Source organism: Sapajus apella, unplaced genomic scaffold (genome assembly GCF_009761245.1).
Source record: "Sapajus apella isolate SASKATOON/1434 unplaced genomic scaffold, GSC_monkey_1.0 scaffold4, whole genome shotgun sequence".
In the NCBI taxonomy this organism is placed as follows: domain Eukaryota; kingdom Metazoa; phylum Chordata; class Mammalia; order Primates; family Cebidae; genus Sapajus; species Sapajus apella.
Genome location: NW_022436944.1, coordinates 15,170,559 through 15,193,684, shown reverse-complemented (window position 1 = coordinate 15,193,684; position 23,126 = coordinate 15,170,559). Strand labels below are relative to the sequence as shown.

The 23,126-nt window shown below is 41.0% G+C and overlaps 1 pseudogene; it reads right to left on the bottom strand.

Annotated features, from left to right (window-relative positions):
- Positions 1-12,722: 12,722 nt before the first annotated feature.
- LOC116539793 lies at positions 12,723-16,138 on the bottom strand (annotated as a pseudogene).
- Positions 16,139-23,126: the final 6,988 nt, after the last annotated feature.

The following is a 23,126-nucleotide window of genomic DNA, read 5'->3' as shown; positions in this document are numbered from 1 at the left end:
TCCATGTTGGTCAGGCTGGTCTTGAACTCCCGACCTCAGGTGATCTGCCTGCCTCAGCCTCCCAAAGTGCTGGGATTACAGGCGTTAGCCACTGCGCCCGGCATAAATGGCAATTTTATAAGTCAGAGTTTGTTAATGTAGACACACGTTATACTATGAATTATTTAATTGATTGGCAAGTTATTGCCCTTACTGTCCTAGAGTTTATAAAGAGTGAAAGATCTTCTGCTTTGGAGGAGCTTAATAAAGAAAAAAAATAAATGAAGAGTAAAAGATCAGGTTTTGAGAGTTTAAGTAGTCAAAATTATAATAAACATACCCGCTTAAGCATATTCTGATGTATCAACCAATTTTCCACTCCAGAATATATTGAGATATGAACAACATATATGTTAGAAAAAGATGGTTTTCTGAGATATGTTGGTAAAACGCTATCATGCTTTAATTTGTGGACAGTTTTTATCCTTATGAAATAGGATATTAGAGGACATATAATTCTCAGTTACATGTTTTTATAGAAGCAGTTCCCTTTATTATTTAGGATAGTCCAAAGTTTACAACTATTTGTATGTGTGCACCTGTATGTATCTGTACAAAATAGACATGCCATGTTCTTTCTGGATAACACTATTTAAATTCAAGCAAGCCCCTACTCATAATTCTACTAGAATTGCATTTAAGCACTGTATTTGTAAAACTAATCATAAAAATTAAGTTCAAACACATTAATATAAAGTTATATTCTATTAAAATATCACATATATTTTAAATATTACTATTTCACACATTCTTCGGCCTAATTAATTATAAAACAGACAAAAAGTTAAATATATGTTAATCACATCAGCATCTATAACAGTAAGAAAATTAATATTTCAAACTCAGAAATTTAAAAAATCTCCTATATTTTTATCTTTCCTGGCCAGAGAAATTGTGCTAACAGCAGGCTAGCAAGAATCCTTCCTAATTTTTATGAACGTGATTTTTACTGCAGTGTAGGCAGGCCTTAAATACATCTCTCACTACTGCATCTATTTTTAATTTCTTTTTTTTTTTTTTTGAGATGGAGTCTCGCTCTCTCACCCAGGCGGTGTGCAGGGGTGCGATCTCAGCTCACTGCAACATCCGCCTACAGGGTGCAAGCAATTCTTCTGCTTCAGCCTTTGGAGTAGCTGAGACTACAGGTGCCATGCCACCATACCCAGCTACTTTTTGTATTGTTAGTAGAGTCAGGGTTTCACCATATTGGCCAGGCTGGGTCTCGAACTCCTGACCTCATGATCTGCCCGCCTTGGCCTCCCAAAGTGCTGGCATTAATGACACGAGCCACTACACCCGGCCCCTTGAATATTTTATTTTTAACTTTTCTCTTCCCTAGCAAAAACATAAATGGATCTCTTTTTAAAGTGTGATAAGGATATATCTGATGATTTTTTTTTCTGAATATTCAAAAATAGATTTCCTGCATCAACAATGGCAGTGCTCTCTCAACCAAGCAAGTATCAATAAAATACATTCTGCACGTAAAATATATAGGGTTAATCAACCTTAATGTATGAAGGTTAAGCAAACTGAAGTCATTTCAAAACAACAAAAAAAAATTCTTAACAGAGTTTAAGATTTTTAAAAATTATTAATGCCTTCATCTCTTTGCTAAGTTTTCATGTCTGGGTTTTGGATTTGTTGTTGTTTAAAAGAAATGAATGGGCAGTTGGTATTGTACAGGCAGTACTTTCTAATTTTACTTTTGTTTGTCATGATTTTTATACAATGAATGACATCTACTTGTGTTAAAGTATAGAAGATATTGGTTGGGTGTGGTGGCTCATGCTTATAATCTCAGCTCTTTGGGAGGCCAAGGTGGGAGGATCACTTGAGGTCAAGAGTTCAGGACCAGCCTGGCCAACATGGCGAAACCCCATCTCTACTAAGAATGCAAAACAAATTATCTGGGTGTGGTGGCGGATGCCTGTAGTCCCAGCTAGTCGGGAGGCTGAGGCTAGGGAATTGCTTGAACCCAGGGGGTAGAGGTTGCAGTGAGCCGAGATCACACCACTGCATCCAGGCGACAGAGTGAGACACTGTCTCAAAATTTAAAAAAAAAAGCTGACACAAAAAATAAAGAATACAAGATGGACATTTAAAGACGTCATTTTCATTTCTTCCTATAGACAGGTATGGACTTTTAATAATAATCTTCATCATTATCTTTATATCCTCAGCCTGACAAGGAAGCAGCATCTTACAAGGAGAGGATTTTTTAGGAAACAATTTTCCACAAGCTTTATGATTTGACCACTTCTAATTCATATAACCATGAAGCAACAAATAAACATTATTATTTATGAGATTCTGATATTTTGTTTTGAAAAACTAATCTTTGGTAATAAAAGTAAGAATATAGTTATTACATGGAGTAAGGAGTGTGAGGGAGCTTTTTATTATCTTGTTTTGGATAGTAGTTTCATGGGTGAAATTATATGTACGTTTTATCTAGTTGTACCTTTAAAGTTAGTGCCCTTTCATCTATATATGATATATACTTCAAGAAAATTATGGGCTGGGCACCATGGCTCACCCCTGTAATCTCAGCACTTTGGGAGTCCAAGCCTGGCGGATCACTTGAGGCCGGGAGTTCCAGACCAGCCTGGCCAACATGGTGAAACCCTGTCTATAGTAAAAATTCAAAAATTAGCCGGGCATGGTGGCACCTACCTATAGTCCCAGCTATTCAGGAAGCTGAGACACAAGAATCGCTTGAACCTGGGAGGCAGGTTGCATCGTGCCTCTGCACTCTAGCCTGGGTGACACAGCAAGACTCTAGTTAAAAAAAAAAAAAAGAAAAGAATCAGACCCAGTTGGTTCAGAAGAACATATTACTATGATTCAGTAGTCAATACTTGACAGAAAGTCTATGTTATGTTTGAACAGAAATGTATTAACAAAATGAAATTGATTTCCTTCATTTCTTCTCATTATCTACATAAGTGTGTTTCTATGTGTTACAAGTCCCATTGTTTGGAGAGTTTTTAGCAGTTGAGCTGCTGGTCTTCCTAATGGCCACCTCAGGAAGAAATTGGTGGGGAAAAATGAAGGTGAACCTAAGGATCTCTGGATAACGTTTCGGGTACACACCCATGCACATACATTGCATTTGAAATGACAACTCCAATCTACCAAATTTTAGCTCTTAATTCTAAATTTTTTTTTTTTTAGACGGTGTTTCACTCTTGTTGCCCAGGCTGGAGTAAAATGGCGTGATCTCCGTTCACTGCAACCTCTGCCTCCTGGGTTTAAGCAATTCTCTCACCTTAGCCTCCCAAGTAGCTGAGATTATAGGCACGTGCCACCATGCCTCGCTAATTTTTGTATTTTTTGTAGTGTGTTTCTCCATGTTGGTCAGGCTGGTCTCAAACTCCCGACCTCAGGTGATCTGTCCAACTCGGCCTCCCAAATTTCAGGAATTACAGGCATAAGCCACCACGCCCGGCCCTTAATTTTAAAATTATGATTGATAAATAATCTCTGAAGTAAGTTAAAAGATTAAGATAAGCATTTTTTCTTTTCTTTTTTTTTTTTTTTTCTTTTAATTTTTTTTTAGAGTCAGGGTCTGGCTCTATACTGTGTCACACAGGCTGGAGTGCAGTGGTGTGATTTGAGCTCACTGTAACCTCAAACTCCCTGGGTTTAAGTGATCCTTCTGCCTCAGCCTCCAGGTCTCTGGCATTACAGGCATGAGCCACCACACCTGGCTTGAAATAAGCATTTTTTGATGTTCTGCTATATCTATTTCCTGCAACAAATTACACCCCAAACTTAGCAGCTTAAAACAACACTGAAAATGAATTATCTTTTTTTGTTTGTTTGAGATGGAGTCTTGCTATATTGCCCAGGCTGGAGTGCAGTGGTGCAATCTTGGCTCACTGCAGCCTCTCCCTCTGGGGTTCAACCAGTTCTCCCACCTCAGCCTCCTGAGTAGCTGGGATTACAGGCGTGCACCACCATGCCCAGCTAATATTTGTATTTTTAGTAGAGACAGGGTTTCACCATGTTGGCCAGGCTAGGCTTGAACTCCTGACCTCAGGTGATCCACCCACTTTAGCGTCCCAAAGTGTTAGGATTAAAGGCATGGGCCACTGCGCCGGTCTCTGTGACACCTTTCTATATCCTGAGCTCCTGCCCAGCATCCTGGAAGAATCAGTTGCACATGGGTTTGAAGGATGAATGGTTTTATTGAGCAGTGGAGGTGGCTCTCATTGGTATAAACTGGGAGCCTGAAGTGAGGGATAGAGTGGGAAGATGATCTTCCCCTGAAGTTGGGCCATCCAGTGGCCAAACTCCTCTCCGATCACCTCCAGCCCAACTCCTCTCGATATTTAGATGTTCCCCCTCTTCTCTCTTTCTCTGCCGTGTTGGTCCGCCATTTGTCTGCTTATCTCATCTCCTTATCTACTGGTCTGCTCTGGATCCTAGGGTTCAGGGTTTATATGGGTACAGGATGGGGTGTGGCAAGTCAAAAGGCAACATTTTGGGCATGAAAACAGGAATGCCTGTTCTCATTAGGGTGGTGGGTATCCAGGCTTGAGGGTGAGGTCTTTGCCCAGGAAGCACCCTTGTCTACCCAGTATTTCCTTGCCTCCTGTTCTTATCACCTGTGTACAGGACAAGGTTATATCCTATTAAGAATTAACTGCACATCTTGGATATCCTTCCATTTGATATTCTAAAACTAGTACCTATGTGTATTTAACAGATGCTGCAGTATATAAGCAATGTTGGTTTACTTATTTGCAGTCTATAGGTCCATTAACATAAAACATATGCAATTTTGGTTGGACACAGTGGCTTATGCATGTAATCCCAGCACCGAGAGGCTGAGTTGAGTGGATCACCTGAGGTTGGGAGTTCGAGACTAGCCTGACCAACATGGAGAAACCTCATCTCTACTAAAAATACAAAATTAGGCGAGGTGGTGGGTGCCTGTAATCCTAGCTACTTGGGAGGCTGAGGCAGGAGAATTGCTTGAACTCGGGAGGCAGAGGTGTGGTGAGCTGAGATTGCACCATTGCACTCCAGCCTGGGCAACAAGAGTGAAACTCTGTCTCAAAAAATAAATGCAATTTTATAATAAATGGGAAGTTTCATAGCAAGATTCCCATGCTTTGCCATTTGGAGACATAGTAGCCAGCATAACAACAGAATTGGTCTAACCTCTGTAGCCAGTAGCATATTGTAGAAATAATGGAGTGTGACTTTATTTCAACTTCTGTGTATATAGAAGTTTCCAGTTCCAATATTTGTCTGGATGATTGATTGATTTTCAGAACTGATGTGGACCAGTGACGCCTTTTTTGCCTGTAGTTTCCTCATTTTTCTTTTTCTTTTTTTAAATCCTACAGTCCAAAGGCAAAGTTTCCCCCCTTTTAAAGGGAAGTATCTATAGCAGTTATTCTATGCCTGTACCACCATTGTATGATAGTGCTTGTGGGTAAGGGGTACCTTGTCTCTAGGCCTTCAGACCATAGAGAGGAACTATACTCAAAGGAGCTGTACCTAAGGAACTGTACCTATGAGGCCTCATTGCACCTAGATCTGACTTAGATGACGATATTTTGGACTTAGAGCTAATGCTATGCTGGGAGGAGAATTTTGGGGGCCTTGGGAAGGAATAAATGTATTTTTGCTTGTAGAACAGATATGAATCATTGGGATCAGGGTAGACTGTGGTAGCCACGTTGATTCCCCCAATAATTCTTCCTATTATTCATGCCTTTATGTAGCCTACTAGTACATTAAATAACGCCAACCTCTAAAATCAACAGGATACTGTGCAAATGGCAGCCTGTGACTTTCAAAACTAGATCATGAAAGTCATTGCAGTTTCCACTTTGCTCTCTATTGAATCACTTACTCTGTGGGAAACCAGAATCAGTGTTATGAGGACACTCGAGTAACCCTATGTCAACATCCATATGATGAAGAAGTAAGGCTTCCCACCAAGAATCAGCATTAATTTGCCAGCCATGTAAGGAAACCTCTTTGAAAAAGACACTCAAGGCCAGGCATGGTGGCTCATGCCTATAATCCCAGCACTTTGGGAGGCCAAGACAGGCGGATTACCTGAGGTCAGAAGTTTGAGACCAAACTGGCCAACATGGTGAAACCCTATCTCTACTAAAAATACAAAACTTAGTTGGGTCTGGTGGTGCACACCTGTAATCCTAGCACCTTGGGAGGCTGAGGCACAAGAATTGCTTGAACCTGGGAGGTGGAGGTTGTAGTGAGCCGGGATTGTGCCACTGCACTCCAGCCTGGGTGACAAAGTGAGACTCTGCCTCCAAAAAAAAAAGAGAGGAGAAAAAGGTGCTCAAATCAAACTTTTCGATGACTACCACCATAACCCAAATCTTTACAACCTTATGAGAGAATCTGAGACAGAACTATCCAACTAAGCCATTTCTGAATTCCTGACTCTCTATGACATAATTCATTTTCAGGGCCAAGCACAGTGGCTGCTGCCTATAATCCCAGCACTTTGGGAAGCCAAGATGGGCACACAGGCGAGTCACACCCCTGTCGCATGTCCTTCAAGGGGGATCAGGGAACTCTCCCATTTCACAGGTATTGACCATTATAAATGGATTTGCAATTCTGCTAGCTTTTTATCTGTTAGTGGGGTAGCTTCTCATGGAAGCTTCTCATAGCTACTTGAGAGAAGTGAGTTTATTTTTAGTGCTTATTAGCCACTGTGAAAAAATTCTTCCATCGGAATCAGAACCCTACTAGTTATTAGCTATGTGATCTTGGGTAGGCCAGTTTCCTGAACCTCACACCTGTCTAATGAAGACATTGAAAAGATTAAATAAGATAATGTATATAAAGCACTTAGCACACTGTCTGGCTCAGAGTCTATGCTCTAATTATTATCATTATCTAAAATTATGGGAATTATCTGTGCATTTTATTACTCTTTGGGTCAAAGTTTTCCCATCTTCAAAATTAGGGGTTCGAGTTGATTTTTCAGGTTCCTTGAAGCTCTGTCAACCTACAGGTTTTCCAGCTGAGTTGTCTAAAGAAGCATCTTTTCCTTTTTTTTTTTTTTTTTTTTTTGATAAAAATTTTCACTCCTGTTGTCCAAGCTGGAGCACAATGGCATGATCTCGGATCACTGCAACCTCCGCCTCCCGGGTTCAAGAGGTTCTTCTACCTCAGCCTCCTGAGTAGCTGGCATTACAGGCATGTGCCACCATGCCCAGCTAATTTTTTGCTTTTTAGTAGAAGCAGGGTTTCACCGTGTTGGCCAGGCTGGTCTCAAACTCCTGACCTCAGGTGATCCACACGCCTCAGCCTCCCAAAGTGTTAGGATTACAGGCATGAGCCACTGCACACAGCCAGCATTTTTTTTTTTTTTCATTATAATCACTTGCTTTTGCACAGCACTTTTAACTTCAAAATCCTTTCACATGTCTCTTGATTCTCATTATCACTCTGTGAGGCAAGTGTGCAAGGCAGGCAATATTATCCTCATTTGACTGATGGGAGAGATGAGATACCAAGCAGCTCTAACTTGCCTGAGTTAGTTAGTTTCAATGTTAAAACTAGACAAACCCGGCCGGGCGCGGTGGCTCAAGCCTGTAATCCCAGCACTTTGGGAGGCCGAGGTGGGTGGATCACGAGGTCAAGAGATCGAGACCATCCTGGTCAACATGGTGAAACCCCGTCTCTACTAAAAAACTACAAAAAATTAGCTGGGCATGGTGGCACGTGCCTGTAATCCCAGCTACTCAGGAGGCTGAGGCAGGAGAATTGCCTGAACCCAGGAGGCGGAGGTTGCGGTGAGCCGAGATCACGCCATTGCACTCCAGCCTGGGTAACAAGAGCGAAATTCTGTCTCGGGGGAAAAAAAAAAAAAAAAAAAAAAAAAAAAAAACTAGACAAACCCAACTCTTCTGAGAATTGTCCCAGGCTCCTTCCTCTAGGCAACATTGGCCTAGCTTAGGTTTAATCTACTTTACTTCAGCCCACAAAATATGAAAAGTATAAAGAAGTGCCCCAGAAAGACGAATGAAATTGATTATAAATAACATGAACAGTTATTTATTTATTCATTTATTTGTAGAGACAAGGTCTCATTATATTGTCCAGGCTGGTCTCAAACTCCTGCTCTCATGTGATCCTCCCACCTCAGACTCCTAAAGTGTGAGGATTACAGGCATAAGCTACCACATCTGGCCAACAGGGGCAGTTCTGATGAAAACAAATAGGAGATAGGATATATACTTTATCTCATTCATGCACACCAATCTGAAATGGTCAATTTATGATGCACCTTGACTCCCCTTCATGACACATTCTGATGTCATATGTATGGATACAGTGCTGTGATTGCCACAGGCTGTGTGTGACTTTGTAACAACAGGATGTGAGTAATTACTCATTTCATCAGTTTTCTTCCTTTGCTGTTGATTGTTTCCAGATTCAGTCAAGGTTTTTATATTTGAATGATTAGCTTTATACTATTTTAATCAGTAGCCCTGTTTGGAAGTCAATGACTAGAATACATGTCCAGAAGAAATAAAGGGGCTGGTGTGGTGGCTCATGCCTGTAATCCTAGCACTTTGGGAGGCTGAGGCAGGTGGATCACTTGGCGGTCAGGAGTTTGAGACCAGCCTGGACAACTCGGCAAAATGCTGTCTCTACTAAAAATACAAAAATTAGCTGGGTGTGGTGGCATGTGCCTGTAGTCCTAGCTACTTGGGAGGCTGAGGCAGGAGAATGACTTAACCCGGGAGGCAGAGGTTGCAGTGAGCCAAGACTGTACCACTGCACTCCAGCCTGGTCAACAGAGCGAGACTCTGTCAAAAAAAAAAAAAAAAAAAAAAGAAAGAAAGAAAGAAGAAAAGAAAAGAGCATCAGCTGGGTACAGTGGCTCCTGTAATCTCAGCACTGTGGGAGGCCCCAAAGGGTGGATCACTTAAGTCCAGGAGTTCTAGACCAAACTGGCCAATATGGCAAAACTCGATTTCTACAAAAAATACAAAAATTAGCCAGGTGTGGTGGTACATGCCTGTAGTCCCAGCTACTTGGGAGGCTGGGCTGGGAGGTTTGCTTCAGCCTAGGAGGTCGAGGTTGCAGTGACCTGAGATTGCACCACTGCGCTCCAGCCTGGTCTGCAGAGTGAGACCCTGTCTCTGAATGAATGAATGAATGAATAAATAAGTAAATAAATAAATAAAATAAAGGGCATGCACTTGGTGAGTCCAGACTGATAACTGATTGAAATAAGGTGGAACCTGAATAGATAAAGACACTGGAGGAAATGTTTTCAACAGCTCCTATTCTGTCATATTCTTCATCTGAAATAAGATTTATGCTATATTAGGGACATTGCGCCAAATCATTGGTCAAATATTGACTTTTCATTGCCAAGGATATCTGGCCACACCCTGGTTCATAGTAACAAAGAGTTACTGAGAACATTGGCATAAGGCCCAATACTCGTTGTTTTTCAAGGCATTTATTATTTTTTTAGTTCCCAAACAAGATTGCCATACCTGTTTTCAGAGTATTTATTTGGCATGGTTTTTGAATGCTGACTTCCTGTGGATGATGAGGCAGCTTTCTTTCTGATCTTAGAAATATGGTAAGGAATATCCCTGCTGAAATATTACCTTGCTAGCTAAAAGACATGCTCAATTCCAAACAACAATCTAAAAAAGCTTTAACAATTACTTGCCACCACTTTAACCCTTCTGCATTTTCAGCTTAGTCTTAAGAAATTATGTATCTCTTTAAATAATTTCTTATTATTTTATATTTTTTATTGATATATAATGTACATATTTTGGGACTATATGTGATAATCTGACACATTCATATAATCAAATCAGAGTAACTGGGATATATCCATCACCTTAAATATTTCTTTCTTTCTTTATGCTGGAAACATTTGAATTATTCTGTTCTAGCTATTTTAAGATGCAAACTAGGTTAATATTAACTGTAGTCACCCTGTTTATCTATTACATACAAGGTCCTGTTTGTTCTATCTAACTGTCTGTCTGTACCTATGAATCAACCTCTCTTCATCCTTCCCTCCCTCCTATCCTTTCTGGTCTCTGGTAACCATCCATCTGCTCTCTACCTTCACTAGATTCACTTTTTAGTGTCCATATGCATGAGAACCTGAGATATTTGTCTTTTTAAAATTTTAAATCAACATTTTTTCCTTCATTCTTTTCAGGAACTGTAAGCAAGAGATATTTGTCTTTCTGTGCTCTGCTGACTTCACTTGACTTAAGGACCTCCAGTTCTATCTATGTTGCTGCAAATGATGGGATTTCATTCTTTTAATGGCTAAATAATAATAATATTCCATTGTGTATGTATACCACATTTTGTCTTTTTTTTTTTCTTGAGACAGAGTTTTACTCTGTCGCCCAGGCTGGTATGCAGTGGCGCAATCTTGGCTCACTACAACTGCTGCCTCCCAGTTTCAAACGATTCTCCTGCCTCAGCCCCTTCAGTAGCTGGGACTACAGGCACAGGCCACCAAGTCTGGCTAATTTTTGTATTTTTAGTAGAGACTATGTTTGGCCAACTTGGTCTCAAACTCCTGACCTCAGGCAATCTGCCCACTTTGGCCTCCCAAAGTGCTGGGATTACAGGCGTGAGCCACCACACCCCGGCAATTCTCTGTCTTTTTGATAAAAGTCATTCTAACTAGGGTGAGATGATATCTCATTGTTGCTTTGGTTTGCATTTCTCCGATGATTAGTGATGTAGAACATTTTTCAGATGTTTCTTGCCATCTGCCTGTCTTCTTTTGAGAAGTGTGTATTCATGTCTTTTGCTCACTTTTTTTGGAATGGAGTCTTGCTCTGTCACCAGGCTGGAGTGGCACAATCTCAGCTTACTGCAACCTCTACCTCCTGAGTTCAAACAATTCCCCTGCCTCAGCCTCCTGAGAAGCTGGGGGCTACAGGTGCAAGCCACCATGCCCAACTAATTTTTTGTATTTTAGTAGAGCCAGGGTTTCACCATGGCCAGGATGGTCTCAATCTCTTTACCTCGTGATCTACCCACCTCGGTCTCCCAAAGCACTGGGATTACAGGCGTAAGCCGCTGCGCCTTGCCTTTTGCTCACTTTTAATGGGATCGTTTGTTTTTTGCTTGATGATTTGAATTTCTTATAGATTCTGGATATTAGGCCTTTGTCAGATGCCTAGTTTGTGAATATTTTCTCCCATTCTGTAGGTTGTCTGTTCACTCTGTTGACAGTTTCTTTTGCTGTGCAGAAGCTGGTTAGTTTAATGAGGTCCCACTTGTTAATTTTTGTTGCAATTGTTTTTGAGGACTTAGTTATAAGTTCTTTGCCAAAGCCCATGTCCAGAATGGTATTTCCTAGGTTTTCTTACAGATTTTTGTAGTTTGAAGTCTTACATTTAAATCTTTGAGTTAATTTTTGTATATGGTGAAAGGTAAGAGTCCAGTTTCATTCTTCTGCATGTGGCTAGCCAGTTACCCAAGCACCATTTATTGAGTAGGGAGTCCTTTCCTCAGGGCTTATTTTTATCTACTTTGTCAGAGATCAGATGGTTGCAGGTGTGTGGTTTATTTCTGGATTCTCTATTCTGTTTCATTAGTCTGTGTGCCTGTTTTTGTATCAGTACCATGCTGTTTTGTTACTGTAGCTTTATACTATATTTTGAAGTCAGAAAATGTGATGTCTCCAACTTTGTTCTTTTTGCTTAAGATTGCTTTGGCTATTCTGGCTTTTTGGTTCCATATTAATTTTAGAACAGTTTTTTCTAATTCTGTGAAAAATAATGTTGGTAGTTTGATAGGAATAGCATTGAATCTGTAGACTGTTTTGAGCAATATAGCCATGTTAACAATATTGATTCTTCTAATCTATAAGCATGGAATGTTTTTCTATTTGTTTGTGTCGACTCTGATTTCTTTTGGCAGTGTTTTGTAGCTCTCCTTGTAGAGCTCTTTTACCTCATTGCTTAGACGTATTCCTAGATATTTCCTTTTGCGCGTGGCTGTTATAAATGGGATTGCATTCTTTTTTCCGATTACAGCAGCACTTTTATTTTTCCTTACACAATGACATGTTGCTGGGGCCTAATGTTCTCACATAACAGTAGAAAACAACGTTTGTTGTCATTTCTTTAAAGAATTGAGAATTGTGTACAAAAGAAACCCTACATAAATTAAAAGGATAAATATATTTGTAGGTGTAATTGTAAACAACTTCCAACTCAAGGCAAGTAATAGCGCATGGTGTTCTGGCAGAAAAACATCAGCTAAGAAAGGAAACTGGGTCCTATGGCTTGGAGTTTCCAACCCTGACAGACTGGCAGGACAGAAACAACTGGTTCAGGAGCCCTTGCAGCCTCTAGAGAAATCCCAGAACACTCAGCCCTGACACATTAATACCCTGCACAGATCAGAGACTGCTGGCCATGCAGACTCACCACGCCACAGACTTGTCTTCCACAGGCACGTACTTACCTCAGCCTCAAAGTGACCGAGCCGCATGTACTAAGGGTTGAAATCAAAGATATGTACAGGTATTCTACAAATACCAAGGGGAACAGTTAACTTGAATACAAGGTCAAAATCAGCAACAAGTTTTACAATCCAATGCTGATATCAGGTACAAGCTTTACACACAGTTTCTTTCTGAAGACTTACCCCAGTTTCGTGAGGATAGCATGAGGTGTATGCATTTGCCAGGGGCAACTTTATACTTGTGAATTAACCCATGCAGCAAGTGCTACGCATCTGCTCGGAGTCCATTTAGAAGCATTTGTGGTGGATGATGGAGGGGCTGGACTCATCGTACTCCTGCTTGCTAATCCACATCTGCTGGAAGGAGGGCAGTGAGGCCGGGAAGGAGCTGTGGTTCCACATTGAGTCTTTGCGCTCTGGGAGCCAATGATATTGATCTTCATGGTGCTGGCTGCCAGAGTGGTGATCTCCTTCTGCATCATGTCGGCAATGCCTGGGTGCATGGTGGTGCCACCGGACAGCACTGTGTTGGTATATAGGTCTTTGCGGATGTCCACATCACACTTCATCATGGAGTTGAAGGTGGTCTCGTGCATTCTGCAAGATTCCATGCCCAGGAAGGAAGGCTGGAACAGCACCTTTGGACACCGAAGCCCCTTTTTTTTTTTTTTTTTTTTTTTTTTTTTTAGGAAGAGTAGCAGTTTTATTGCAACATATCAAAAGCACTGAAAAAGAATTGAGTATTTTTAGCTCAGTACTTTTGTTTCAATATCTAATGACATAAATGTATATGATTAAAATCCCACTCGCATTCATTTGAGACGTACATTTTTCTTCGAAATGCTTACTGCGCATAATACATTTCTAACCTATGTTATAACTTGCTCTGTTGTCTAGTTTTCAAAAATTACCTAATAGGCTTTGAAGTGTTATGTTATGCTACGTCTTTTCAGAGATGGACAAAATACAAAGTCCATGAAAAGTAACGAGTGATTTCTTTGATCCAATAAAAATCAGTAAAGCTGATTTTTGTTTTCCTTCTTCGGCGATTTGTCTATTGCAAACACTTCCATTTTAGGAACACAGCCTCCTTGTTTGATCTTCTGTGACCAGGTGTAGCCACGCCCTCTGTCTAGACCTCTGAATACCTGTGTACTGGGATATTGATAGGCAGGAGCTAATGCTACAAACTTCCAGGGCCTGGATAGGTCCTTAAAGCGCCAGGGTGGAAGGGCTTACGAAGTAACAAGCCAGCGAGTTACCATGAAAGCAGACTAACAGTTAAACTGGCAGGCTCACAGTTGAGACCAGCCAGACACACTCTACGCCGCCTTCATCTTTCTTTGCCACAGGCCACCACCACATTCCACAGTCATTTTCAAAAACATGGTTAGAGCAGGTTTATGCCTCTTCTGATTTGGCAGTTGCACTATGTATTTAATGTGATGAAAGAACATAGTCATTAATGTTTGTTGTTGTTTTTTTTAGTTAAACTTGTCCAATATTTATTGAATTGTGAACAGCTGCAAACTTTGCCACAATCAGACACTCACCCATCCTGATGCCTCTCTTGGCTTCCCCTTAAGAAGGATGCCTGAGGCGGGATGTCCCCCAAACTCCGGGGACAACCAGGGAAACATGGGGTGTGCACAGAAATCTGATGAAATCGGGGGACAGGAGGAGGGTGGGGCAGTGTGGAGCCCGGGGAAGACACACACACACAGAGGCAGAGAGCAAGGGCATCAATCTCTGCCCCCAACAGCAGCCACGAGAGCATCGGGGAAGGACCTGGCGTCCACGAGGCATTTCACTCCTGCCCGTCATGAAGCGTCTGCTGAGAGGGGCTGTATTAAGGTCCCTGGACTCTGCCATCAGGGCACATTGGCCCTGAGCCAAGGCGGGGGGGCTTTGATGGCGGCCACCAGCTTCAGAAACTTGCTTTCCGTGTCCACGTAGCCATCGCCTTTCTTCTTAGAGTGAATCAACTTTCCAGCTACCGTTACTTCGAAGAACCCGGTGGCCTGGGGAGTTCCGTCGGCGGAGATGTCCAGGCGGCCGGGGAACTCATCTTCTCACTTCTTCTTGAGCTGAAGATACTTGGACTTGTAGCCTCAAGTGCCACAATAAACGACTCGGACGGTGAGAGCCATGGCTCGGGGCTGCCACAGCCGCCGGGGAGCAGAAGCCCAGGACACACCGACCTCCCGCCTGGCAACCGACCACCCACCTCGCCAATGTTGTTGCTGCCTTTTTGATTTGTATCCTCTGTTAGAGACATTTTAATTAATTTTTTATTTAAAAATCTGATACAATTTGTATCTGATACAATCCAGAGGATTTGTATTCTCTGTTAGAGACATCATTCCTCCTAGTGGAAGGAGCAGTTCTGAGTCTACAGGAAGTAGCAAAGAAAAGAAGGCTAAGAAACCTAAACATAGTCGATCGCGATCCATGGAGAAATCTCAAAGCTCTGGTAAGAAGGCAAGCCGCAAACACAAGTCTAAGTCCCGATCAAGATCAACAACCCCTCCTTGTCATAAACACTGAGGAATGACGTGGCAAGAATGCCACGATGTTGTTTAAAAAAATTCCATGAGTTTTAAGGGCTTGTCTCATTATACAGGCACATTGTGGCTGTATAGGTGAAACCAGAATCTTTTTTTTTTTTAATCTGTAAATAGGTGTACTTTTTCTAATGCTGTGCCAAGTTACTTAATAGGATTTCTTTGTATTACTTTTTTTCAAAAAAAAATAGTGCATAATAAGACTATAAACATGCCATTCTCTTTCAGCTGTAATGTTCTTAAAATTATTCTTGAATGTACTGTGATGTCAATAAAGCTCTTTAGTTCAAAAAAAAAAAAATCACCGTCATCACCAACGGTGATGACCTGGCCATCAGGCAGCTCGTAGCTCTTCTCTAGGGAGGAGGAGAATGCAGTGGTGGCCATCTCCTGCGCGAAGACCAGGGTGACATAGCACAGTTTCTCCTTGATGTCGCGCGTGATCTCCTGCTCTACTGTGGTGGTGAAGCTGTAGCTACTTTTGGTGAGGATCCTCCTGAGGTAGTCGGTCAGGTCCTAGAGAGACAGGTCCAGACGCAGGATGGTGTGGGATAGGGCATAGCCCTCGTAGATGGGCACCATGTGGGTGACCCCATCTCCAGAGTCCATGACAATGCCAGTTGTGCGCCCAGAGGCAAACAGGGACAACACAACCTGGAGAGCCATGTACATGGCCAGAGTGTTGAAGGTCTCAAACATCATCTGAGGCATCCTCTTTTTGTTGGCCTTGGGGCTCAGGAGGGCCTCAGTCAACAGTACCAGGGCCACACACAGCTCGTTGTAGAAGGTTTGGTGCCAGGTCTTCTCCATGTTGTCCCAGTTGGTGACAATGCCATGCTCGATGGGTACTTCAGGGTCAGGATGCTACACTTGCTCTGGGCCTCATTGCCCACATAGGAGTCCTTCTGGCCCATGCCCACCATCACGCCCTAGTGCCAGGGGCACCTGACGATGGAGGGTAACACAACTTGGGGGACGTCATCCCTAGCAAAGCCAGCTTTGCACATGCTGGAACCATTGTCAATAATGAGTATGCCGATCTCTTCTGCCATTGTGACCTGTGGAGGAGTGAGGCAACGAACAGAGTGGCAGGAGAATGTGGTGTGCAGGCTGGCAGTGGCAACTGAGAGCCGGGATTGCATTCTTAATTTGTCTGTCAGCTTAAATGTTATTTGTGTATAGACATGCTACCATTTGGCCAGGCACGGTGGCTAATGCCTATAATCCCAAAACTTTGGGAGGCCGGGATGAGCAGATCACCTAAGGTGAGGAGTTTGAGACTAGCCTAGCCAACATGGGGAAACACCGTCTCCACTAAAAATACAAAAATTAGTCAGGTGCAGTGGCATGTGCCTGTAGTCCCAGCTACTCAGGGAGGCTGAGGCAGAAGAGTCACTTGAACCTGGGAGATAGAGGTTGCAGTGAGCCGAGATCATGCCATTACACTCCAGCCTGAGCAACATAGCAAGACTCCATTTCAAAAAATAAAAAATAAAATAAAAAGAAATGCTACCATTTTTGTACATTGATTTTGTATCCTGAAACTTTACTAAAGTCATTTATGAATTCTAGGTGCCCTTTGACAGTCTTTAGGGTTTTCTATTCACAGAATTATATCGTCATCAAAGAGAGATCATTTGACTTTGGACATTTGGCTGCCTTTTATTTCTTTATCTTGCCTGATTGCTCTGGCTAGGAGTTCCTCTTCACTTTGTTGCTTGTTTCCTTTGCTGTGGAGGAGATTTTTAGCTTTGTAATACCATTTGTCTATTTGTGCTTTCTAGGTCACATACACACACACACACACACACACACACACACACCCCACAATCTTTGCCCAGAACAATGTTCTGGAGAGTTTTCCCAATATTTTCTTCTAGCAGTTTTATAATTTCAATTCTTAGAGTTAAATCTTCAATCTATTTTGATTGGATTTTGTGTATGGTGAGAAACAGGTGTCTGATTTCATTCTTCTGCATATGATTATCCAGTTTTCCCAACACTATTTATTGGAGACTGCCCTTTCCTCATTGTATATTATGGCAACTTTGCCAAAAAAGGGGTTGACTATAAATGCACAGATTTATATTTGGGTTTCCAATTCTGCTACGTTGGTTTATGTCTCTGTAGTTATGCCAGTACCATGCTGATTTTGTTATGATTGCTTTGTAGCATTTTTTTTCTTTTTTTCTTTTTTTTTTCTGAGACCAAGCCTTGCTCTTTCACCCAGGCTAGAGTGCAGTGCAGTGATGTAGTCTCGGCTCACTACAACCTTTGCTTCCCAGATTCAAGCGATTCTCCTGCCTCAGGCTCCCAAATAGCTGGGATTACAAGCACCTGCCATGGCGACTGACTAATTTTTGTATTTTTAGTAGAGGCGGGATTTCAACATTTTGGCCAGGTTGGTCTCAAACTCCTGACCTTGTGATATACCCACCTTGGCTACCAATGTGCTAGGATTACAGGCATGAGCCACTGCACTCAGCTGCTTTGTAGTATATTTTGAAGTCAGGTAGTGTGATGCTTCCAGCTTTGTTCTTAGTCAGGATTACTTTGGCTATTCAAGGTCTTTTGTATTTCTATATAAGTTTTAGGATTGCTTTTTCTAATGCTGTGCAGAATATCATTGATATTTTGATAGAGGTTACATTGAATCTGTAAAATGCCTTAGATAATATTGTCATTTTAACAGTGTTAATTCTTTCATTCCATGGGCATGAATAATCTTTCCATTTTTTTTGTGTCCTCTTTGATTTTTTTCATCAGTGTTTTATAGTTTTCCTTTTATGGATCTTTTTTTTTTTTTTTGAGATGGAATCTTCCTCTGCTGCCCAGGCTGGAGTGCAGTGGTGCGATCTCAGCTCATTGCAACCTCCACCACCCAGGTTCAAGTGATTCCCCTACCTCAGCCTCCCAAGTAGCTGGGACTACAGATGTCTGCCAACACACCTGGCTAATTTTTTGTATTTTTAGTAGAGATGGGGTTTCACTGTGTTAGCCAAGATGGTCTCTATCTCCTGACCTCATGATACTCCCGCTTGGCCTCCCAAAGTGCTAGGGACAGGTCCCTACCACCACACCCAGCTAATTTTTGTATTTTTAGTAGAGATGGGGTTTCACCATGTTGGTCAGTCTGGTCTGGAACTCCTGACCTCGTAATCTGCCCACCATGGCCTCCCAAAGTGCTGTGATTATAGGCATGAGCCACTGCCCCGGCCAGTAGTATTTGTTCTTTAAATGTTTGGTAGAATTCAACAGTGATGCCATCAAATCCTGAGCTTTTATTTAACAGACTTTTTATCACAGCTTCGATTTATTTACTTGTTATTGGTCTGTTAAGGTTTTTCTATTTGATTATGGTTCAATCTTGGTAGATTGTGTGTGTCCAGAAATTTATCCATTTCTTCTAGGTTTTCCAATTTGTTTACATATAGTTGTTCATAGTAGTCTCTAATGATTCTTTGTGTTTCTGCAGCATTAGTTGTTATGAACCCTTTTTCATTTCTGATTTTATTTGTTTGGGTTTTTCTTTTTTTCTTAGTCTAGCTACAAGTTTGTTAATTTTATCTTTAAAAAAATCAACTTTTAATTTTGTTGGTATTCTGTATTGCTTTTTTAGTTTCAATTTCATTTATTTTTGCTCTGATCCTCATTATTTCTTTCCTTGTACTAATTTTGGGTTTGATTTTATTCTTTTCTAGTTCTTTGAGGTGCATCATTAGGTTGCTTATTTGAAGTCTTTCTGCTTTTTTGATATAGCTGTTAATCACTATAAACTTCCCTCTTAGTACTGCTTTTGTGTTATTACATAGATTTTGATGTATTTTCTTTTCTTTTTTTGAGACCGAGTTTTGCTCTTGTTGCCCAGGCTGGAGTGCAATGGTGCGATCTCGGCTCACTGCAACCCCGCCTCCCTGTTTCAAGAGATTGTCTTGCCTCAGGCTCCTGAGTAGCTGGGATTACAGGCATATGCCACCACGCTTGGCTAATAATTTTTTTGTATTTTTAGTAGAGATGGAGTTTCTCCATGTTTGAATGGGCTGTTTTTAAACTCCCAACCTCAGGTGATCTGCCTACCTTGGCCTTCCAAAGTGCTGGGATTACAGGAGTGAGCCCCTACACCTGGCAGATATGTTTTATTTCTATTTTCATTTGTCTCAATAAATTTTTTAAGAAAATTATACTTCCTTCTTGAACTTGGAAAGCAGAAGTTTTAAAAATTATAGATGTTTTATACACACACACAGCCATACACACAGACACACACACAGACACACACACAAGTAATAAGAATATTAGCAACATAGTATTCCATAGTATTGTTTTCAGGGATCCTGTGTCAAGAAAAGTAATGTTGAGTGATATAAATTTTTTTTGAAACGGGGTCTTGCTTGTTGCACAGACTATAGTGTAGTGGTGTGATTACGGCTCACTGCAGTCTTGACCTCTTGGGCCTTAAGAACTCCTTCTGCCTCATTATTACAAGTAGCTAAGACTATAGGCATGCACTACCACACCTAGCTAACATTTTGATTTCTTCTTTTTTTTTTAATTTTTTTTTTTTTTTTCTTTTTTAAGATGGGGTTTCACCATGTTGGTCAGGCTGGTCTTGAACTCCCGACCTCAGGTGATCCGCCCGCCTTGGCGTCCAAAGTGCTTGGATTACAGGCGTGAGGCATCACGCCCGCCTGACTTCTTTTCTTTAGAGATAGGGTCTTACTATGTTGTCTAGTCTGGTCTTGAGCTCCTGGCTCAAGCAATCCTCCATCTCGGCCTTCCAAAGCACTGAGATTACAGGTGTGACCCACTGCACCCAGCCGGAAACTTTTTTTTAAGTTGTTATTGAAGTGTCTTGTTTAAAGTTTTATTTTAGGTGGTAAATGTATTTTTATAACACTTAAATAGAGTTAAAATTCTAAGAACTATAAAAGCTGTGTTTTATTATCCCACTGGGAGGTGTGGGTGAAAACAACTCTAACACACTTGCCCATCTTAAAAGTCTTAAAATCACCATTCACTTAGGCCCAACTGAAACATAGTAATGAAGCTCTCTAGACTTTTTTGAAGAAATATTTGTACTGTTTAGATATATATAAAAATGTTCTTGTTGAAAAAGCGCTGTGAATGGCAAGATTTGCTCTCACTTTGACTATCAGTCTATGACTTCCAACCTTTTTACACATAGTTCTCTATTAGTAGTTTCAGTGGGACTACCCTATAAATAAAACTATATTTGATTCTGCTACTTTGATAAGGAATAAATACCAAGGCAGCTCAAAATGAGTATCCCTCAGATACTTTCAGAGCTTTCACTAAATCTTAATTACCAAGAAGTTACAAGAAGAAAGTTTTCAGTTCCCTCCCTGGCTGTCTTACTCATCTGTAAGCATACTAAAATTATGACTCGCATTGTTTTTACTTCTTTTTAAGTAGTTTCTATTGCATGGTCTTAAGGGCCATAAAATGGCAGCGATAAATGCTTATAAAATTAAATTGGTTTACTAGATTGATGATGGAGTAGAGAGAGAACCTTATGCCCAAATCAGACTCTTTAAATAGAGAAAACCTTAGCTCAGAACTTACTTTTATTTGCTTTGTGACATCATTGATGAATTTTAGAAAACAAAAGTCTGTAACGGGCTCAAAATGATCAAAGCCTTTTATTTTAGTTTCACCCGAGCTCTGGCTTTCCTGTGACTGAGGACGTCACTGAAGAGTTCTCTTCAGTATATTTCTCTCTCATATATAATTCCTTGCTATTCCATGATTTTAAAAACATTTTCATCATTATAATTTAGTAAGTTTATTGAAATGTGCTAGGAAAATATATTTCGTGATAACTTTGTAACTCTTTCACATTTGGAATGCAAATTATTAAATATAAATCTTTCCTTTTTATTAGCTTCTTATGTATTTTTCAGGAATAACTTTCCCAAAATAGAATAGCAAGGAATATTGTTTAAATGATAAGTATTGCTTTTTGCTATTGTGGCATGCAGGATTCTCTGGAGGTTGTGAAATTTGGGATAATTATTCTCAAATCCGTATTACTCCTCACACGTAAATGACTGCCTAGACTACATATGGATGAGTGTTTTCCGTTTTTGGGGCATGTCAAAATATTCAGAAATGATTTCCCTTTCAGTCAGTCAGCAAATATGTACAGCATGCCTGTATATATTCCATTTCCCACTAAGCAAAAGTCTAGAACACTTTTCTGTTAACATTTTCTTTTTCTTTCCTTTTTTTTGAAGATGGGGTCTTGCTCTGTTGCTTAAGTTGGAGTGCAGTGGTGTGGCCCAATTATAACTCACTGAAGCCTCAAACTCCTAGGCTTAAGTGATCCTCCTGCCTCAGCCTCCCAAGTAGCAAGGAGGTACGTGCCACCACTCCTGGCTAATATATATATATATATATATATATATTTTTTTTTTTTTTTTTTTTTTGAGACAAGGTCTTGCTCTGTCACCCAGCCTGGAGTGCAGTGGTGTGATCTTGGCTCACTGCACCCTCTGTCCACCTCCTGGGCTCAAGTGATCCTCCTACCTCAACCTCCTAAATTGGGACCACAGGCGTGTGCCACAATGCCTTTCTAATTTTTGTATTTTTTGTAGAGACAGGTTTTCACCATGTTGCTCAGGCTGGTCTCCTGGCTGATTTGTTTTAAAAATTTTTGAGACATGGGTTATCGCTTTGCTGTCCCAGCTGGTCTTGAACTTCTGGCCCCAAGTGATCTGCCCACCGCAGCCTTCTAAAGTGCTGGGATTACAAGCTTGAGCCACCACACCCGTCTACCATTGCATTTTAAACATATTAAAATGAAGTCCCTCTTCACATATTTTCAGATGCTTTTCTTTATATTCCTTTTGCTGGCCAACACCAACCTACCAAATGTTGTATTGTAAATTTTTTGAAACATATTTAGTGTCTGCAGCAATATTACTTCACAAAGGCAAAAATGTCAATTTAGAGAGTAGTGTTTTAAACATCAGCTTAGTTTTATCTTTTATCATCCTTGCAAGATGGAAAGAAATGATATTGTATATAACCTCTCCCCCACCCCATTACCCACACATTGTCAACCAGGGGATTTCTACCCTTAGCTTTGACATTAGGAAGGCTGATAGGACAGTAGAACCTGAAGGTCAATAGGGCCATTATGGGTCCAGAAATTACAGTTAACCTGGTTACTCCAGATCTTTGGTGATTGCCTCATAAAGTGGGAAGGATACTCAGAAAACTGGCTCATGAAGCCATTCAAATGCAAAAGTGGCTGAATACCTACCAGAAAATTAATTTAGAATTAGGGGTTAGAGTGGTCCATGTACAGTGAAAAAAATAAGATCCTAAGCCAGGCACAGTGGCTCATGCCTGTAATCCCAGCACTTTGGGAGGCCGACGCAGGTGGATCACGAGGTCAGGAGTTCAAGACCAGCCTGGCCAACATGGTGAAACCCCATCTTTACTGAAAATATAAAAAATTAGCTGGGAGTGTTGGCACGCACTTGTAATGCCAGCTACTCTGGAGGCTGAGGCAGGAGAATTGCTTGAACCCAGGAAGCAAAGGTTGCAGTGAGCCAAGATCTCACCATTGCACTCCAGCCTGGGTGACAGAGCAAGACTCCATCTTGAGAAAAAATAAATAAATGAAATAAAATGAATAATAAATAGGATCCTGTGGTGGGCTGCCCCTCTCTTTGCTACTTCTGGACATCACGGCCCTCAGAGACCATCACGCCACCTTACAAATTGTTAGGAAATGCTACCAAACTATGGCTTTCAGGCTGTGTTTTACCTAAATTCTAAGGTGTGTACTTCTCCTTTTTCATTGGTGTCATCATTACTACACAAAAAAACATGGTGTTTTGTTTTGTTTTGTTTTGAGATGGAGTCTTGCTCAAAGCAACAGGGTCTCACTATGTTGCCTAGGCTAGAGTACAGTGGCTATCCACAGGCATAATCCTACTACTACTCAGTGTGGGAGTTTTGACCTGCATTTCTGACCTAGGCATATTCACTTTTTTTTCTTTCTTTTCTTTTCTT